Below are 19,283 nucleotides of genomic sequence, written 5' to 3' on the forward strand. Positions count from 1 at the left end.
TATACTGTGCAAGTTATAACTTACTAGGGCTGCACAATATTTATGCAATAAATTAATTTGCAACGATTAGTCAGATTAGTCGACATAATCGACAGTGTCAGTTATAAAGGATCGTGGGCTTGATGTTCAGTGAGCGCAATACTATTAATTAGTGCTGCAGCGATTAGTCAGCATAAGCGATATTCCCTATTCTAAACTACTATTGCTCAGGGCTGCAGTGATCATTCGCTATAATCGACAGTGTCGATTATGAACTTCTATTACGTAGGACTGCTATGATTAGTCGCCATAATCGACAATGCAGATTCTAAGTTTCTATTATTTAGGGCTACAACGATTATTCAGCATAATCAACAGTGATGATTCTAAACTTCTATTACATAGGACTGCTGTGATTAGTCAAAATATTCAACATTGCCATTTCCAAAATGCTATTAATTAGGGCTGCAGCGATTAATCAACATAATTGACAATGCAGATTCTAAACTACTGTTAATCAGGGCTGCAGCGATTATTCGCTATAATCGACGGTGTCGATTCTAAACTTCTGTTTCGTAGGACTGCTGTGATTAGTCAATATAATCCACATAGCCATTTCCAAACCACTATTACTTAGGGCTGCAGGGATTAGTCACATTAATTGAGATTGCTGATTCTACACTGCTATTAATTAGGGTTGCAGCGATTGATTAGTCAACATACTTGACATTGGCGATTCTAAACTACTATTACTTATGTGTTAAGCGATTAGTCAACATAATCGACAATGTAAATTCTAAAAGATTGAGGGCTTGGGATTCACTACTGGAGTGCACTACTATTAATCAGGGCTGAAACAATCGATTAGTCAAAATAATTTCTTTTTGTTCTGATAGTGTCGACCAAAAAACATGAGTTTGATGGTTAAAACCACCTGTATAACCAAGCTTCACCATGCTGGTTGACCACCTTGACTAGCAAGATCACGTTGGGTGATGAGCATGATCAGCAAAGCCATGTTGGTCAACCACCATGAAGATTAAGACCAAGCTGGTTGATCAGGATCAAATAATTGAATTAGAAAATAAATCAAATGCAAAATTCACTTTGCTGGTCAGGAGCTGGTTAACCAGGTATATTGTCCCAGTGTAGAGTATGTGTAATGCCTGGATTAGCAGTATTTCAACCACCCTCATTTAAGAGAACAATGTAGGCCATCCAAATCCAGCTACCAGCAAAAACAGGTCATGAACTGGATTCTATTTTTTTAGTTATGCAAATATTGCAGAAAATAATATAATTGCAATGCCATTTTTTTCAATATTGTGCAGCTCTAGTGTACACTGTGTATATGGTGTGTAATTTACAGGATGTGTATAGTTTGAGTTTGAGTCTGTATATTACAGTAATGTGAACATACTTGGTCAATAAGTCAGATTGTGAGTCTGATTATGAAGATCTGAGACCTGAAAGTAGCCTTGATTATTTAATCTACTGCTCAGCAATACTTTAAAATCCACTTGCTCAGTAGAAGTACTGTACACTAAAGCAGCTTTTACTCAAATAAGGGTTCAAGCACCAAATATATCCAAGCCAAGCCAATGGCTGAGCCCAGTGCCAAGCCTGAAGTGGAAAGATACAGTTATCATATTTGGAAAAGAGCTGCAGAGTCATGGTCTGAAACAGGTTTGGCAATAAAATGAACAAGAGCTTTTTCCATCTGTCTTTGGCTTGCATGTAAAGTGCTTGGACCCCTGTTCTTGTTGCTGTAAATTTCTGGCCTGGAGTACAGAAACGTTTGTTTTAATGTTTTAAGAAGTTTGTAGTTACAGATATACATTGTAGGAGCTCTTGGCAGTTTGGCAGTTGGATGTTTTATTTTGTATCGCTTATATTTTTTTCTTAATTATATTGTTTTGACTAAAATTGATAAATATATTGTAGGTTTGGCATCTTACAATACATGGTGGACCACATTTACTCCTAGCCTGTTCCTCAGGTTTTGGCCAGTACTGTACTGTGGTACTTTGTACTGTATTACTATATAGTACTGTGTACTGTAGTACTGTGTAGGACTGTGTGCACTAGTACTGTAGTAATGTGTGCTGTAGTACAGTTACGCCTGTCATAAAAGTTAAATTATCGAATTGTGCAAACCAAAACATTGTAGTATTGTGTAGAATTGTGTACTCCAGTACTGTGTACTGTAGTACTGTCTAGGTCTGTGTACTTTAGTAGGGTATTGATGTGTAATACTGTGTTCTCCAGTACTATGTAATGTAGTATTGTGCTCTAGTACTGTGTAGGGTTGTGTACTCCAGTACTGTGTAATGTAGTACTGTGCTCTAGTACAGTAGTACTGTGTACTTAAGTATTGAAGTGCTGTGTAGTACTGTGTACTCTAGAAGATTTGTACTGTGTAGTGCTGTGTATTTTAGTAGAGTATTGCTGTATAGTACTGCTCTCCAGTACGGTGTATTGTATAGTACTGTAATACTTTTTGCTGTAGTATTCTTCTGTTTGATACATTAATCTTGCGGTGTTTGTTAAGGTGGTATTAGGGGTTGAAAGGCTTGAAACTTCAGGCCTGTTGGTGCCAAATCCTGTGGGAACAGATGGCCGAGGTCAGAGAGGTTAGAGCAGATTGGGAGACGCTGGTTTGTTTGGCAGCAGCAGGATAAGGAAGGAAAGTCACTGTGTGCACTAGTGATGCACCCAAATGAACATTTAGTCTTAAACTTCATTAATTTTGCTTTAGCTTTTTCTACACTTATTTGTCCACTGTTATCAGTGTGGTGTTACTCATAAGAGGCTTAGACCCATATCTCTATAAAACTGCTATAAAATATTTGCATCTGTTTTACCTCCTCATTTACCAGTTTGGAAACACAGTACCATGCAAATGCTGTGCATTATGAGGATAAACACCTTCAAACATTTGTGACGCTAACCTTTGAACGATATTTGATGTAACTGCATATGAATGCAAATATCGCAAAATATACTTAATGTATGTATGCTCTGCAGATTACAGATTACACAATCAGAGAGTTGAGGTAAACACTAGAAAAAATGGGAAAACGAGTCCTGTTTACTCTACTCTGCTCTACTGTGTCTGCAATCCTGTGCCAGGCCTGATTTCCCCGGACATTTACCTCAGCATTTACCTTCTTCACTTGTAGACTCTGTAGAATCTGAAGGATCTGTAGGATCTGTATGGAGGCCAGAACCTGCAGTTTCTCATTTGTTCCACTTGGGGGCAAGCAGCTGTAGATCAAAGCGAGTTGATTCCTTCTTTTTTTACACCCATAAAAAAGAGAAAAAAGGAGAGGAAAAAAGGAAAAATCCCAGCAGTGTCTGACAGAGCTGTGCTTATTTTGAATCCAGTTTGATTCATTTGCCGTCTGCTTTTAATTGGAGTGGTATTAGTAGTTTTGTCCCGGGATTATGAGGATTCCAGTAAGAAAATGATGGGTTTGTAAATAAAAGATTATGGGAAACAGTGAGTGAGTCATCTGTGCAGCTGTAGCGATGCACCTCTTTACATGTCTGTAAATAGACCTCCCCTGAGGATTACAGCGCGCCAAACGCATGCAGCCAGGGGAGCCACGCTGTAAAATCACAGGGCGCGCCATCCTGCGTCACTACACAGCGCCGCTCGCGTCGTTCGCCAACCGCGATTAAGTGCATCGTCGTCGCCTCCGCCGCCTCGGAGCGACGCGACAAAACACAGTAAATAAGAACAGTTCCTAACAAACGCCGTGAGCCGTTAGAGCTCCTCTCGGCAGGTGTCGGGTCGTGTTCTTCGCCAGACTTTCTTGATTACGGTTTCCAGTCGTTTCTCCTCACGGGGCCTGTTGTTTAGACTTCCCGAGCTGATCAAAGCGCCGCAGGTTTCACTCCACTGTGTTGAGTGTTGAATGTTTCCCCCCTGCAGCATCAGTCGCACGCCGCACCTGCTCCCGTACGCCGCCTCGGCAGGGGGAGGAAGCTTTCCAAACTGCCGACAATCACCCAGAGACTTCAGGTGACTCGATACTCCAGGTACTCGAGTCACGTCTACTGAAACGGTTGCTTCGAGATCACTGATGATCTGATGATTCACGGCTCAAGTCCCAAGGCCTTTAAGGGAGAACCCCGGTGTTTTAAAATGGACTTTTGCTGTTGTAGTAAAAAATGGTAAATAGTACTTACCTTTATTGAATAGCACACCTCTGCTCTCCCACAGCTTTCTGAGAGACAGTAATTTGCCCATCACTCTGTACAACATCTGTATCAGGGCATATTTTACACAGATAAATTGCTTTTTACATCGTAATCCAGCTCAAAGTAGCTCCACACCTCCTTGGTAGAATCCAGACATTTAAAACGAGGCATTAAAAACTTAAAAAGTGCACAAGAATCTTTTTAAAAACCACTGTTTACATCCTAAAACGCTTCTTTGTATCACCATGCACCGTAATCACTGTACTGATAATGACATAGACATATATACATAGACTCTGCATAGCCTGCCTTCTGGTGTAGCAGCCGGCGACCAGTGCATTTATTTAAGGTGTTTAACACACCTATAATAATCACTAACTCTAACAATTTATACCCGATTTACACACGGTTTGGTTTGTAACAATAGACAGAGATGTAGTAATGATTTAGGAATACCTGCTTTTATTCTGTTCGTACTTTGTATTATGCTCTGTAACAAAGACATATATATGGTCTGGCATATTAATTAACTATTATGTAATAATAATAATTACACATTACGCATATATACATACATGCACGTATTATATATATATTAATATATATTAAAAAACATATATAACTGTAATTCGAATTAACCAAATTAAACATGAAAATCGCCCAGCACTGGTATATAGTCTATACCTTTAGTAGTATAGTAGTATGTAGTTGGCATTCAGACGAATAATTGTACAATACTGTATACTGTGATATTTTCTCAGAGATGGTTATTCTACAGTATAAATGGAGTCTATGATTTTTGGTGTATGAGTGGGAGAAGCTCTGAGCGAGGGGAGGCCCGGCTCAGGGCGAGTGGGGCCGGGATTTGGCGAGGCTCCGCGTGGTCCTGGCCGGCGGTACGCATTCCTGGCGGAGTTGGCCGAGCATATTTCCTACAGGGTTTAGTGTTTCCACACTCTCCCCTCTTCAGAGCCGTCAGTTAGAGAGGCCACACCGCTCGCCGCCACATCCTCACTGCAGCGACAGCGGCGGCGGAGTATTTTCGGAGTAAACACGGCTATAATTTAAACCCCCAATTAGGAAGTTTTGAAGATGGAGGCGAGAGAAGGGTCCTACGAAAACAAGACCAAAAAAGTGCAAAGAGCGAAGAAGCTCTTGTCCACTTTTACAGCGCGTTCTGGTGGCGCGCCAGGTTCAGCGCCGGGGTGGCCGTGTTGCTGTTCCAGCGGCGTCTGATTGGGGCTTTAAGGACAAATCTGACTTGATCCGAGCTTGAAGACGTTATTTGAGAAGCGTTATGAAGCCACTGCTCTTCATCCCCTGATGAAATGGTCTCCACAACCAATTTCTGTCCCGGTTCTGAGCTCGGTCTGGCCCGAATGTGTCCAGACGCTCTCCTAGAGTGACCCCAAATGCAGAAAAATGAGAAAGCTGCATCTACATCAAACACGCCAGTCAGACTCGCGCTCCCAGCGAGGTGCAGAATCGCGGCAGCGCGAGAGCTTCACGTGCTGAAAGCCTCGCGTCTCGGAGTTCTTCACACGTCGTGCTTCGTTACTGCGACTCCTCGGGCTCTGAACCCAATAAAAGCCTGAACCCGGCTTTGATATGCATTTCTTTTTGTGCGTTTTTTTACTCCTCTCTTCATTTTTATGATCTGGGCATGTATGGATCATATCTTTCAGAATAAAAGTGATTTAGGGCGAATTCTGTTCTAAATGGCTGCGTCCCGATTGCATAGAGCAGCTTTGGCACTATGTTAGGAACACTATGTAAAAAGAAACTTGCTATTCAAACACACACTTTTATCATAACAAATCATATACTTTATAATTCAAATACTCAAACATCAGATTTGTGCTCTCTCAGGGCTCCGGCAGCTGATGGGAAGCTACGTACATAAATGGGATTCGAACCAGCGATCTCCTGATCATAGTGGCAGCACTTTAGACTGCTGGACCACTCAAAGCCCAGCACACAGTTCATCCCGCTTTTGTTGGAGTAGCAGTCTCTAATGTCCAGAGAAGACTTATTTCTAGACTACTACTAAACGCTGATGTAGAAACATTGCTGTGAACATTTGATTGCTTTCATTAGTGAAGTCAGGATATTGAGGCATCTGCAGTACAATGGACCATACAAATAAAAAAGTTATACCAGTATTTTGATGTATTATTATTATTTTTTTTTCTCTGCATGCTCTACTGAAGATGTCTCTATGCATATTGAATCTGATCTTTATTTAGGATGTTTATTACGCTGTATAATATTCCTGACTTTACAAGCTATAAAGGTTCCCCGTTACCCTGCAGCCTCGCCGCGCTCTCGGCTCAGATCAATACCGGCAGCAGTAAACACGCCGGGTGTTAGCCGAGACCCCGGCCGACTCCTCCGCTTCTGATTGGATTACACTAATATGTTCAAAGGCACTTCATATTTCTCGGCGCGCCCGGCCGGCTCCGGCTCCGGCGCTGATAGCGTTCCAGGAGAAGGCGATTTTGTTTACTGCGGCTTACGAGGATTACCGCGCTGTTTCCCAGCTTCACCACCTCAGCAGATCAGCCGGCGACCCATCGCTCACTTCCCTCAGTGGCCCGAAGGAAGCCCGAGCCCTGGAGGTTATCTGTTACAGTGGAGGGGGCGGAGGGGGCGGAGATGGAGACGTGGTTATTCATCATGTCAGAGCCGCTGAATCAGGCCTGCGGAGGCAGCTGTGAGGATTCGGTGGAGGCCGGGCGGGGAATTGTGATTCCTTCACTCCGGCTTTGTGCTTAATGTTAATGATTTAAGGATGAATAAATCCAGGATGATGAAAGTTGCTGAAAGACAAAAAAGGGAAAAGTTCTCTCCTCTTTTTTTTCGGTTTGGGTTTCTGGGTCACAGTAGATGAAACACTGCGGATATTGTGCGAGTCCTTGACATTGTAGTTATTGAAGGCTATTTTTAGCTCCTCATTGTCCATTGAGTTTCAGTGTGTGTTGTAAACTGTGATGAATTCCAGAGTTTTTATTCCATAATCAATCAATCAGACCATTTTTAGACTCGTTGAGGACGTTGAGGGTGACCCACGTCAACCAGTTAATGATATATATATAAAATACCAGTTAAAACTTTGATATTAATATCAAATAATATCTTCAATATTTCTTCTACAAATGAATATCTTCAATATTTCTTCTTTATTTGAATTATTTATTACATTGTAGAGCAAGGTAAAGTGGTAAAGTGAGGTTGAGCCAGATGAAGTGGTGTAGAATTTGAGTAGGATAAGGTAAAGTGTAGAATAAGGCAGACCAAAAAACTAAAAAAGTTTAAAAGTATAAAATCTATCCTGGTTTGTTTGACACTTTTTAGTTTACTTAATAATTAAATATGTTTTGTTTAGTGTTTTGATATGTTCGATATTAATCTACAATGTAGAAAATAATAAAAAAGAGAACAAACATTAAATGAGAAGGTGTGTTTCCAAACTTTTGGCTTGACTGGTACTGTATATCATAAAACAAGTCCAGTGCAAAAATGTTTAATGTTTAAATAGATGATTTGTAAGTTGATCAGCACTGGCCATTGTGTTGCCGATGGATGCTGCATTCTATATTGATGCTAACACTGTGGTAGTGATGCTGAATGTGACTAATGCCATGATAGTGATGCTAATATCACAGTAGTGATGCTGAGAAAGGGTGGCAGTCAGTGTGGTAGTGGTGTTACCACCATGATAGTGATGAAAATGGTGATTATATGAATCAGTAGCGAATCATTTGGTGTGAGGGTCAGTTTGAATTGAATAATTGATAAGTTAAACCCATGTCTATTCCCCTACTTCATCCTCATGTTGTTAAATGAGGATCTGAGGTCCTCACTTGGTTTTCCTTCCTAATGTCTCCCATCTGCTTCCTCCTCCTCACCACTATGTAAGTTATACCAGCGAGCCGAGTGTTGGGTACCTGCTGCAGACCTGGTCCTCTGGCTCGCCGGCTTGATTCAGCATCTTTCTGCTGCACAAACTGCTGCCGGGCTGTAAATAGGCCGGCCTGTCACAGAACCCAGCAGGTGCTCCAGCTCCTTTCAGTTAATCATCCTCCGGCTCCTGCTCTGTTCAGCACTGTTCATCTCCTGCGTTCAGCAGCTACAACAGAGTACCTACTGCACCACCAGCAGCACCACGGCGTCAGTCCCGTACCGGCCACGCATCACTTCATCTTCCCCTTACGGCCCGAACTGTCCCATCCAATCAGAAACCTACTCCACCTGAGGTCAGGATCTGAATGAGACGATGACTGGTGCTGTTCCTCACGGCTTCTCTATGGATAGTTCCATTGTAAAGTGTTTTATTTTTAGCAGAGTATAGTCATGATTCTGGTGATGGGTAATATGTGGATCATGTGATATGGAGGTAAAGGCAGGTACAGTGAGGTAGAGCGAGACAGAGCAAGAAAAGCGAGTAAGGGCAAGGAAGAGTGATTTAAAGTGAGGTAGAATGAGGTAAAGTGAGGACGAGCGAGTTAGAGGAAGATAGAGTGAGGTAAAATATGAGTGAAGTAGAATGAGGTAGAGCTAGGTAGATAAAGGTGGAGTGAGGTAGAGAGGGGTAGTGTGAGATTAGAGTGAGATAAAGTGAGGTAGGGGGAGAGTAGAGCTAGGTAAAGTGAGAGCGTGATGTAGAATTAGAGTGAGACAGAGAGTGGTATTGTGAGAATAGAGTGAGATGATGTAGAGTGAGGTAGATTGCAGTAGAGTGAGGTAGAGAGGGTTAGAGTGAGGAAAAGTGAGGCAAATGAGGTAGAACAAGCAAGAGTAAGGGTAGAATGTGGCTGAGTGAAAGTAGATTGAGGCAGAGCAAGGATAGAGTGAGATAGAGTGAGATAAAGCAAGAAAGAGTGGCGTTTATTGAGGCAGAATGATGTAGAGTGAGGGAGATTGCAGTAGAGTGAGGTAGAGAGGGATAGAGTGAGGATAAGTGAGGCAAATGAGGTAGAGCCAGGAAGAAGGTTAGAGTGAGGTAGAGTAAGACAGAGTGTGGTATTATAAGAGTAGAGTAAGGGTAGAGTGAAATAAAGCAAGATAGAGTGGAGTTGAGTGAGGCAGAAGGATGTAGAGTGAGGTAGAGAGGGATAGAGTAAGGTAAAGTGAGGCAAATGAGGTAGCGCAGGGAAAAGTAAGTGTAGAGTGAGGTAGCACTGGTCGTTCTGCTTTAAAATTCATTGATTTAAGCTCATTTTTATTTAGTTTTATTGGTTTTAATAGATATATTTTTTTATTGTACTATTATTACTATTGTTGTTTGTGTTCAGCTGGTGGAAATCTAAAATGTATCTTATATAAATGATACATTTCTTTCTAAAGTTATACTAATGTGTGTAATCTCTCTGTTAGTTAATAATGTGTATATTAATAACTCACTCAGCATCGGCCCATAATTCCCATCCCATTGGTGCATCCCTAAAATACTGTATGTGTGCAAATATAAATAAATATATATGTATATATTGTATATTTACAAGTTTGCAGAATGTTACAAAAATAATTGTAAAGGTCGTTTGCAAACACTTTAGACCAATATAAAAAAACATTTATTGAAGTTTTTCTTCCTGGTAAAGCCTGTAATGTCTTTTCAGTGCATTATGGGATATTAGTGATTCTGAGGCCTTGCAGTTTTTACTGCCACAAGGAATCATCTCAGCCGGGCAGCCGACCAGCTAATACCACCAATAATGCTTCTGATTGAAACCAATTTACACAATTTTGCCTTTACCCCAGGCGAGCGAATGAGCTAATTAGCTCCATGGCGTGGTGGAGGAGTGTGTGTAAGTGTGTGTGTGTGTGTGTGTGTGTAAATGTGTGTGTAGAAGCTCTGTGGAAGTGGTGGTGGTGGTGTTGGTGGTGTTGGTATCTCCAGTCATGTGCTCCTAAACTCTCGACTGGAAACTCGAGTGTCAGCTGCAGTTTTAGGCTGGGATATTTCATCCGGTAACAGTTGTGCTGATTGGTATGATTAGTGTGTGAGTGTGTGTGTAGTGTGTGTGTGTGTGTGTGTGTGTAGTGTGTAAGTGTAGTGTGTAAGTGCGTATCCAGGCTCAGGCCTGAGCGGCTGTTTCTCAGGCCCCCAGGCAGCAGCAGAGCTACTCGGAGAAGCAGTCAGATGAATAAACATGGCGGCCCAATCCGCAGCACATTTCCTCGTGTGATGAGGTGGAAAAACAGCCCAAAACACGGCGGCCCGGGAGAACCCGGCACTCAGACCCGCTCCGGAGAGAGCCGCTGCTCCCTGCGCCGAACCAAACACGGCACAGGCGGGAGGAAATCAAATAAATACACAATAAAATAAATAAAATATAAATCTGAAGTAGAAGAAGAAGAAGATGTAGAAGAAGTAGGATTGTGTTAATAACAGAAACAGTCTGAAACATGCTCTGGATGAGCGACTAAAACCAAGAATATGCTTAAAAATATATCTTACACTCTTGGAAAGATGCAATGCGATGTTCATTGCTATTTTACACCCCGCCAACAGCCTACTTTCACACCTTCCACCTTTCACATCACTTAAATAGCAGAGGTGCTTGTTTAAGTTCATGCTTAACTGCGATAGAAGCACAAAAGTCACACAAGACTCGCCACAGACAGTAGGTACAGATCCCTCCCGCAGACAAAGTCTGCTAGCTAGTCTGCAGGTTTCTTTATTGAGACGTTACAATAAGGGAGGAGCATCCAAACGGTTTATAGTAGTATATGGTTGATGAAGACACACAAGTTAAGATCCAGTAATTTGTTTGGACCAATCATAGAGGTTTCTAGGTTTCCTATTCTATGAAACATTTTAAAATATAATAAAAGAACTTAAAATATTCTGTCAGTTACATGTAATTTCAATTATTGTATTTTAATTATTTTATTCATTTTGAATTTAGTTGATTATTACGTGAGTGATGCATATACGTGCAGAGAGCTCTGTAAAAAATGAAGAGAGCACAGTTTCTCTGATTTTGCTATTTATAGGTTTATATTTGAGTAAAATGAACATTGTTGTTTTATTCTATAAACTACAGACAACATTTCTCCCAAATTACAAATAAAAATATTCTCATTTAGAGCATTTATTTACAGAAAATGAGAAATGGCTGAAATGCAAAGACAAGAACAAGTTCATATTCTTAAAGTTTTAGGGAGTTCAGAAATCAATATTTGGTGGAATAATCCTGATTTTGAAAATCTTAGTTTTTTCATGCATCTTGACATGTTCTCCTCCACCGGTCTTACACTCTGCTTTTGGATAACTTTATGCCTTTTCTCCATCCATCCATCTTCCTCTTGATTTTATTCCAGAGGTAATTTGGCAAAATCAAAGAAACTCATCATTTTTAAGTTCCAGATCTATATATGCATATATGTATATATTTTGTTTTTTGTGCTTTATTGTCAGATGTTGTAAGGAAATAAGGAAGCGCAGGAGGAAATAGAGAGTAAATGAAAGGAGAAGAGGAAGCAGCGGGTTTGTGTTGAACATCGAGGCGCCCTGGAAGCTGTTGATGAGGAGCGTCGCCCACTGTTCCGCAGCTTTAATGGGCTGATTTCTGTGGCTGGATGGCGTTTGATGCGGAGTGTTTGCCAGCGTGTGTCTTTTAGCTGCCCGGCTTTCATCAGGACGGGTGAATAATGAGGCAGGGCTCCGGCTGAGAGGCGGGTCTGTGGGTCTGTGGGTTTGTAGTGTGAGGATTCTGGGGTCTGATGAAGATGATGAAGATAATGAGGATGATGAGGATGCCTTGTCTTATCGTGGAGGTTGCGGCTCCTCTGTGAGGGATGTTTATTAAAGTTCTTAATGGCCCAAATATATGTTCTTCTTGCTTTACACAGATATTCCAATAGATCAGTAAATCAGTATATTTTTTTTTTACTTGTTACTTTACCTTTTTTACATTTTAGCCAAATGACATTGATTGCTAAATATGCGCTACTTCCCTATAAAACGCGCTAAAATGAACTTTATTGAAGAGACCTGTTTAAGCAATCTATACACGATTCAGCACAAAAGTCATTTACTAATTCTCTTAATTAATCATGGGTTAATTAATCATTAATTTTTGGCATAACCTGAAACAAACCAGTCACTTCCAACTCACTCATCATTCCCTTTAAGAGAAGATCAGGTGAGCTCTGACTTTGGTGGATTGCTATTGTAACGGTGCAGCTACCTGGACGTGTTCAACAAACGCTTCTCAGCAGAGGAAACTGAGCTGCTGGTTGACGCTGTGAAGGAGCTCCAGCAGCTCATTTACGGGAACAGCAATGTTATTTTATTTACTATTCTGTTTATTGTTGATGTAAAAGTTAGGTTTGTGCTGCTGTGTGTTCATGTGGGTGAAACAAGTGCGGGTGTTGCCAAGGTAGCAATGAACGACTGACTGTTGACTGTTGTCAGGGTTCTAATCAGTCAGTGGAGCTCCTGTGATTTTTAAGGTGTCACTCGCTCATCAGAGTAGATGGATATTCAGAAGCACTGTTGCTGTTTAATGCATGAAAATAGTATGTTGGTGGGGTGTTGCTTTCTTAGTGTAACTCTGCATTAAGTCAAATCTGCTTTTAGCTCCACTCACATGCGTGAGTGAGTGGGTGAGTGAGTGAGTGACGGCTGGCAAAAGGAAAGCAGTGATTGTGTGTAAGTGTGAGTCACTGAGACACTGAGTTGTGAACAGTCCTGCACGGCGTTTCACACGATGGTTGATCAGGCGTGTGGTTCAGAACAGATTTAAGCGTGGCCGGTGAGGAAGCTGCTCTTTTGTCTGCAGTAGTTATCTATCAGACTGCAGTGCTGCTGGTTTCCTGTGCTGCCCGGGTTCTGCGGGACACAGTGCCGCTCTTTAAATGGACCCGGGCGCAGAGACGCTGTGGCACAGTCAGAACCCGCTGTTGTGTCTACAGTCATTTGATAGCGCGCCTGTTGTCGGCGCTTTGACCCAAACACCGGCGTTTGTGCGTGCCTCACGCCGCGCTCTGTGTGGTCATGAAATATGCAGCGGTGGAGTCGAGTGGAAAAGACATTCCGAGACCCTGACGCCAACAAAACGCTGTGACATCGAGACGCCATCAGTAATTCAGCCCTGCTAAATAATTAATGAATCAAATACATGTGTGATATCAACACATATACAGCGTACTAGTGCATTGTAGCTGTTGAGTTAAAAAGGAGGAGAAAATAGGATCTGTTTGGTTATAAAAACTCCGCCAGTTAAAATTTGTTCAGTTGCTGCTCTGTCTGTTTGTAGCTGAGCTGTTTGGTTTGTAAGCGCTGCATCATAGCTAGGTTAACTTTATGTGGCGAAGTAATACATAGAGAGCTTTGCTTACAGCAGTGCATTACCGGCTGATAACAGCACTCAAAGAACACCTCTCAGCCAATCACATTGCAGGGATGGAACTAACTGTGGTATAATATTCATTTGATAACGTCTGACTACATAAAATTTGAACACATTTTTTGGTAACTGCCTTATTCTCTCACTTACGTGGGACAAAAAGTGATTTGATTTATATCATGATGCATATCGATATCGACTAATCTGGGAAACTATCGTGAGACGTTTTCAATTTGCAAAAATCAAAGAAACTCATCATTTTTTAAGTGGCCTCTAATTCTTTTCTCTATTAACTCTATTAAAACTCTATTAAATATATATATATATATATAGGGATGTGAGGCGTGGCCTGTCCTCGTTGTGGGTGTAGCTCTTTAATAATTTAGTGATATTTACACACAGCCCCTGCACTGTAAGCAGTGAAGTGAGTGTATTATTTGCTCCAGTCTGTTGGGTTTAAGGTTGGGTGCAGATGGAGCTGAGAGCTGGTAGCCGGTTGCGGGCTGCGCTGTTCGCTGCATTGTTATTCCGGTATGCTTGGATCCCGTCTGCGTGCTGAAGGTCATATTTACAGCCTTTTCTCCGAGGATCAGGGAGATCAGTTCTATAGGGCTTATAGCCTCTCCACCGCCGCCGCAGCGCCGCCGACCCTCAGCTTATTGAAATGATTTACAGCCATATGAGTTTTTTTAGAGGCGTGTAATCACCATCACCATCCTCCCGCTGTTTAAGGTGGATGTTTGATTTGCTGGGTGGTGGATGGTGGAGGATTTAAGATGGCACCACGTATATGTATATACACCACGCACATTTCTCATTTCTCTTTTCCAGTTATTTTCACAGGCCAGAGAGAAACTGACGGATTCTGTGGATAACCTTTTCCGTTTTTCTGTTGGTGTGTGTGTGTGTGTGAAAGAGAGAGAGTGTGTGTGTTTGAACTGCACTGATATACTGCAAAGCTGCCAAAGCAGAGCAAAACTCGAGACCTCTCGCACACTTACCCACTAACTCACACTGGAAATCTCTCTACTATCATTACTCTCCCCCTCACACACACTCTCTCGCGCCGCTCTCGCGCTTTATCAGAGCTCGCTGTGAGCTGGTGTTTGAGATGTGAGGGGATGAAATAATGCGAGGCCAGGGGAGGCTTCTCTCCTCCACTCTGCTCTCTGGACTCTAATGTAATTTATTTCAATTCCCAACATCTCAACTTCCTCACCTGTTCTTCCCTCAGCTCCCTCCTCACAGCCAGACGAGACGCTGGACGCCTCGCACTGTTTAGTCGGAATGCGAGTGTGTGCGTGAGCATCCGGCACATTTGTGAGCACTTGAGAATGAGCTCTGAATAGCGGCAGTCCAATTCTCCCGTGTCAAGCAGGTGTGAAATACTCAATCTCTGCATCTGTCACATCACAAAAAATAGGATATATATATAGAACTGGGCACAAGATTTAGTCCCCTGTGAAAAATTAGTATGAAATATTCCTTTTCTCTCCAGCAAGTAGTGATTTTACAGCACTGTGTTCATTGCGGCTGTGTGTTGGCAAGTATCCTGTAAGCAAGGCGATATATTTTAAAGAGAGAATTTTAAGAGAGCACTTAAAAATGATGAGTTTCTTTGATTTTACCAAATTGAAAACCTCTGGAATATAATCAAGAGGAAGATGGATGATCACAAATCATCAAACCACCAAACTGAACTGAACTTAATTTTTTGCACTGTATATAGGAGTAAAGCAGCATAAAGTTATCCAAAAGCAGTGTGTAAGACTGGTGGAGGAGAACATGATGCCAAGATGCATGAAAAAAAAACTGTGATTAAAAACCAGGATTATTCCACCAAATATTGATTATTTCTGAACTCTTAAAACTTTATGAGTATGAATTTGTTTTCTTTGCATTTTTTGAGGTCTGAAAACTGCTTTTTTTTGTTATTTCAGCCATTTCTCATTTTCTGTAAATAAATGCTCTAAATGCTCAAAGTGTGGTATTGCTGCAAATCAGTGGTATTTTATGTTGTTTGTTTTTGTCTGATCACCGCAAGTATGGTGTGCAGGTAAATATGATCAAAAAAGTCTTTAAAATTTGTAAACAGTATGGCTGCAATATTTTCTTACACCACAGATGTTAAAACATTAAAACATTTTATTTCCAAAAGCTCTTATCATGGGAGTGTGGTATTATTAGTAAGCGCACTATAGAATAGCTGGCATTTATGGTGGCGGCGTCGTGTTGTGTCCTGCTGCTCGCTGTGATTTGGCTCTGTAAGGATCAGTGATCTCAGTGGGAGGAGAGTGAGACGGTTTCAGGGTTTCAGGGTTGGAGTCGGTGATCTTCCTGCGTTCCTGTTTTGAGTTTTTCCGCTCAGCGTGGGATATATGGGTTTCTCTGAGCCGTCAGAAGGTGTTTACTCCCTGCGTTTGTGCTCCTATACAGAACCTGAACGTTTCCTTATAGCAGAGTTTAGATGGTTGAACTTTGATCTCCAGCAGCAGAATAACATAAATAAAGAGTGTGTGTGTTTGTGTGTGTGTGAATGAGGGTTCGGTGGCAGTGAGGGGAAAGTTTCACAGGAAGAGGAAGTGGCCTCTCTCTCCGCGGCGTGAGGAGAACGAGGGAGGAAAGTGAGGGAACAGGAGGGAGGGGTGAAACGATGGAGGTTTTAATTGGAAGCTTTGAGGAAAAGCCTGCAGAAATCAAAGCTGAAGCCCTGCTGCAGAACATCCACACGACCATGTTCACCTAAACCCCAACCCCCCCTGTAATCACACACACACACACACTCACACACACACACACACATGCACACACACCTTCCCTTTCTCTTTTTCTCTCTCTCTCTATAGCAATGCTATTGCTACAACAGTGGTTATGATGATAACGCTGTGATAGTAATGCTAATGCTGCAGTAGTGATGCTAATACTACAGTAGCTATGCTGGCGTCTGGTTAAGTTGTGATGGTTATGTTGTAATAATAAGGCTAATGATGTGATAGCGATACTAATGCCGCAGTAGGGATGCTAATGCCGTAGTAGTGATGCTACTGCTGTAGTATGGATGCTAATACTGCAGTAGTGATGCTAATACTGAAGTAGTGATGTTAATACTGAAGTAGGTATGTAGTACTAATGCAAAAATAGGGATGCTAATGCTGAAGTAGGTTTGCTATAGCTAAAGTATTTTTGCTAATACTGCAGTAATGATGTTAAAGTGGCAGTAGTAATGCTAATTGCCCAGTAGCAATGCTAATGCTGTCATAACAGTGATGGATGATATTACCGCAGTAGTGATTCTGGCAACCAGTGCAGTTGCCACTGCTAGTGCCGTGATAGTGATCATAATGCAGCAATAGTGAAGCTAGTACATCATTAGCAGTGCTGTGCTAGGCTAACACTGTGAAGTGAGGTCTCACTCAGCATCACTACTGCCTGAGCGAATGTAGCTAATGTTTAAAGTAAAACATTTATGTATATAAAGTGTAAAAAGAGGCTATTTTGAAAGATTAATTTCAGCTTACTATAAGGATGGAGAGAAAAAGTGTTAGCATGCTCTGCATCCAGGTATACGATCAGGGTCCGTCCCAGTAGACGAGGTCCTAATACTGCATGCTCTATTCTGGAATGCTCCATATATAAAACATGCAGAATCTCCTGCCTGTATCCACCCTGCGCAGCCCATCCACTCATCCATCCTCACCAGCACTCCTCCGCTGCTCCGCTGGGTCATATGTCAGATTAACATAACAGGCCAGGTGGAAAATAATAGCCCCAGTCTGCTGCACTGAGCATTTCCCAGCCTGGCACTCCGCTCGGGCTTCAGCGGGCAGACCCGCCGCCAGTTTTACCCTGTCTGAGATGCCCTTTGAACGAGTGTCTTCTGATAAATTGGCTGGAGTTAAAGCCTGCAACGCCTGACCCAGGAATTTTCTCTTTTCTCCCTTTTTTCTCTTTACTGTTGCTGTGCATCTCTGTTGTGCATCACTGCACACAAATACTAGGAGCCCTATTGTACACCCTGCATAAGGCTAGTCACGATGCTCGATGCTCATTGCTATCTTTGCTTAAATAGCAGCAGAGCTTCTGAATATATCTACACTGATGGGCGTGGTGTTCTGGAAATGAGGTGTGTTCAGGTACATTTCTGGAGTTTTGCTCGTTTATCTTGGTAACAGAAAACACAGGAGCAACCAGCAGCTCAGTTTCCTCTGCTGAGAAGCGTTTGTTGGACACGTCCAGGTAGCTGCACTGTTAAAATAGCAATCTGCCAAAGTCAGCGCTCACCTGCATATTATTCTTAAAGACGCGCTGATTGGTTTATTTCACGTTATGCCCAAAATTACCCACACCCATGAATGATTAATTAAGAGAATTAGTACATACCTTTTGTGCTTTTCGAGCTGCGCAAGGTGTACTTTCCTCGTCGTTCTGAAAGCGAAGACACACTGACCTGCCATAAATCAATCTGCACGGTGCACGGTTGCCGGCTCGCCTATAGATCACTAAAATGGGGCCCTGGAAATATATTGTATTATTTTTGATTGCAAACATGGGCGCTCCCCAGTTAGACTTACTAAAGAATATTGGTTGTTAAATTGTGTTACACTGATGCCAATATATCCATAATTCCTGGTGTTTTTTTTAGTATTTAGGAGTATTTTATCTTCTTAAGTAACACAGATGCCATGAAGTATCGTAGATAATTGTGTTGTGATATATCGAGTATTTCAGAGTCACACTTCAGACTCAGCGTTAGTGTATTAACTGGTTAAATCTGCGCTATTAGGGTTAGTATATTTAGTATATAGGTTACAGCAGTATTAGTGAGTAGTGTGTAATTGGGACGCAGCCTGCATGTGTTGGAGGCGCTGTCGTTTACGGCACTTCCTCCGGTTCAGCCGCTCCGAGTCTCGGGGGGGCATCTGCGGAGGAGGGTCTCTCGTTTTCTGCACTGTTGGTCCGGCTATTGGGAGCAGACGGTTGTGTTTGTCTGGACCAGGTGGCAGCCGTAAAGCTGAACTGCTCGAACGCAAACACTCGTTTGGTGCTGCATTCTTATAAATCACCTTCATCATTTTAACACCAGCATCTGTTCCTCTCTCTCTGTAAACACGGCCGAGCTGCACGGCCAGGTTATCAAACACTGTTTACACAGCGCTAATGTTTGATTGATTACGTTGCGCTGATATCAGAATCAACATGGTTCTGGCTTTCATGCAGATTCTGGAACAGGAACACAGTTTTGGAATATTTGGGACTCAACTGGTCCTATAAACACTCAAAGCACCAAAAAATACATCCATACATTAGTTTTCTGTGAATCAGCTGATGAAAGAATTTGCACAAAACCACCCTGTATCCAACATTTCCATTTCAGTCTGCTGGTTTAGAACCAGAGACAGAACACAACGGGATTAGCCAGAAGACTTCGTCTGAGGGAGGGATCTGTACCTTCTATCACAGTTGAGTATGAACTAGCTTGTTTGTGTTTTGCCATTTAGCACAAGCTAACACAAACGTGTGGTTAACACTCAGTGTAAACATGGACACAGCAGTAGAACGGTATTAATATCACAATGGGTCTTTCCTTCTCTCTCTTTTTCTACTTCTCTCTCTATCAGTTCATCCCTCCACTGTCTATCTCTTTCTTTACCTCTCTTTCCATCTTTCCATTCCTCACACTCTCTTTCATCTCTCTCTCTACCTCTCTCTTTCTGTCAATTCAACCTGTCTCACGTTCCATCT

At 42.0% G+C, this 19,283-nt stretch overlaps 1 protein-coding gene across 3 annotated transcripts in view; it reads left to right on the top strand.

Annotated features, from left to right (window-relative positions):
• Positions 1-19,283, top strand: part of ttc28 (tetratricopeptide repeat domain 28) — a 243,305-nt gene that overhangs the window by 84,580 nt on the left and 139,442 nt on the right. The gene's annotated exons all lie outside the window — the stretch shown is intronic.

The sequence above is a fragment of the Astyanax mexicanus genome, chromosome 20 (assembly GCF_023375975.1).
Source record: "Astyanax mexicanus isolate ESR-SI-001 chromosome 20, AstMex3_surface, whole genome shotgun sequence".
Lineage (NCBI taxonomy): Eukaryota > Metazoa > Chordata > Actinopteri > Characiformes > Acestrorhamphidae > Astyanax > Astyanax mexicanus.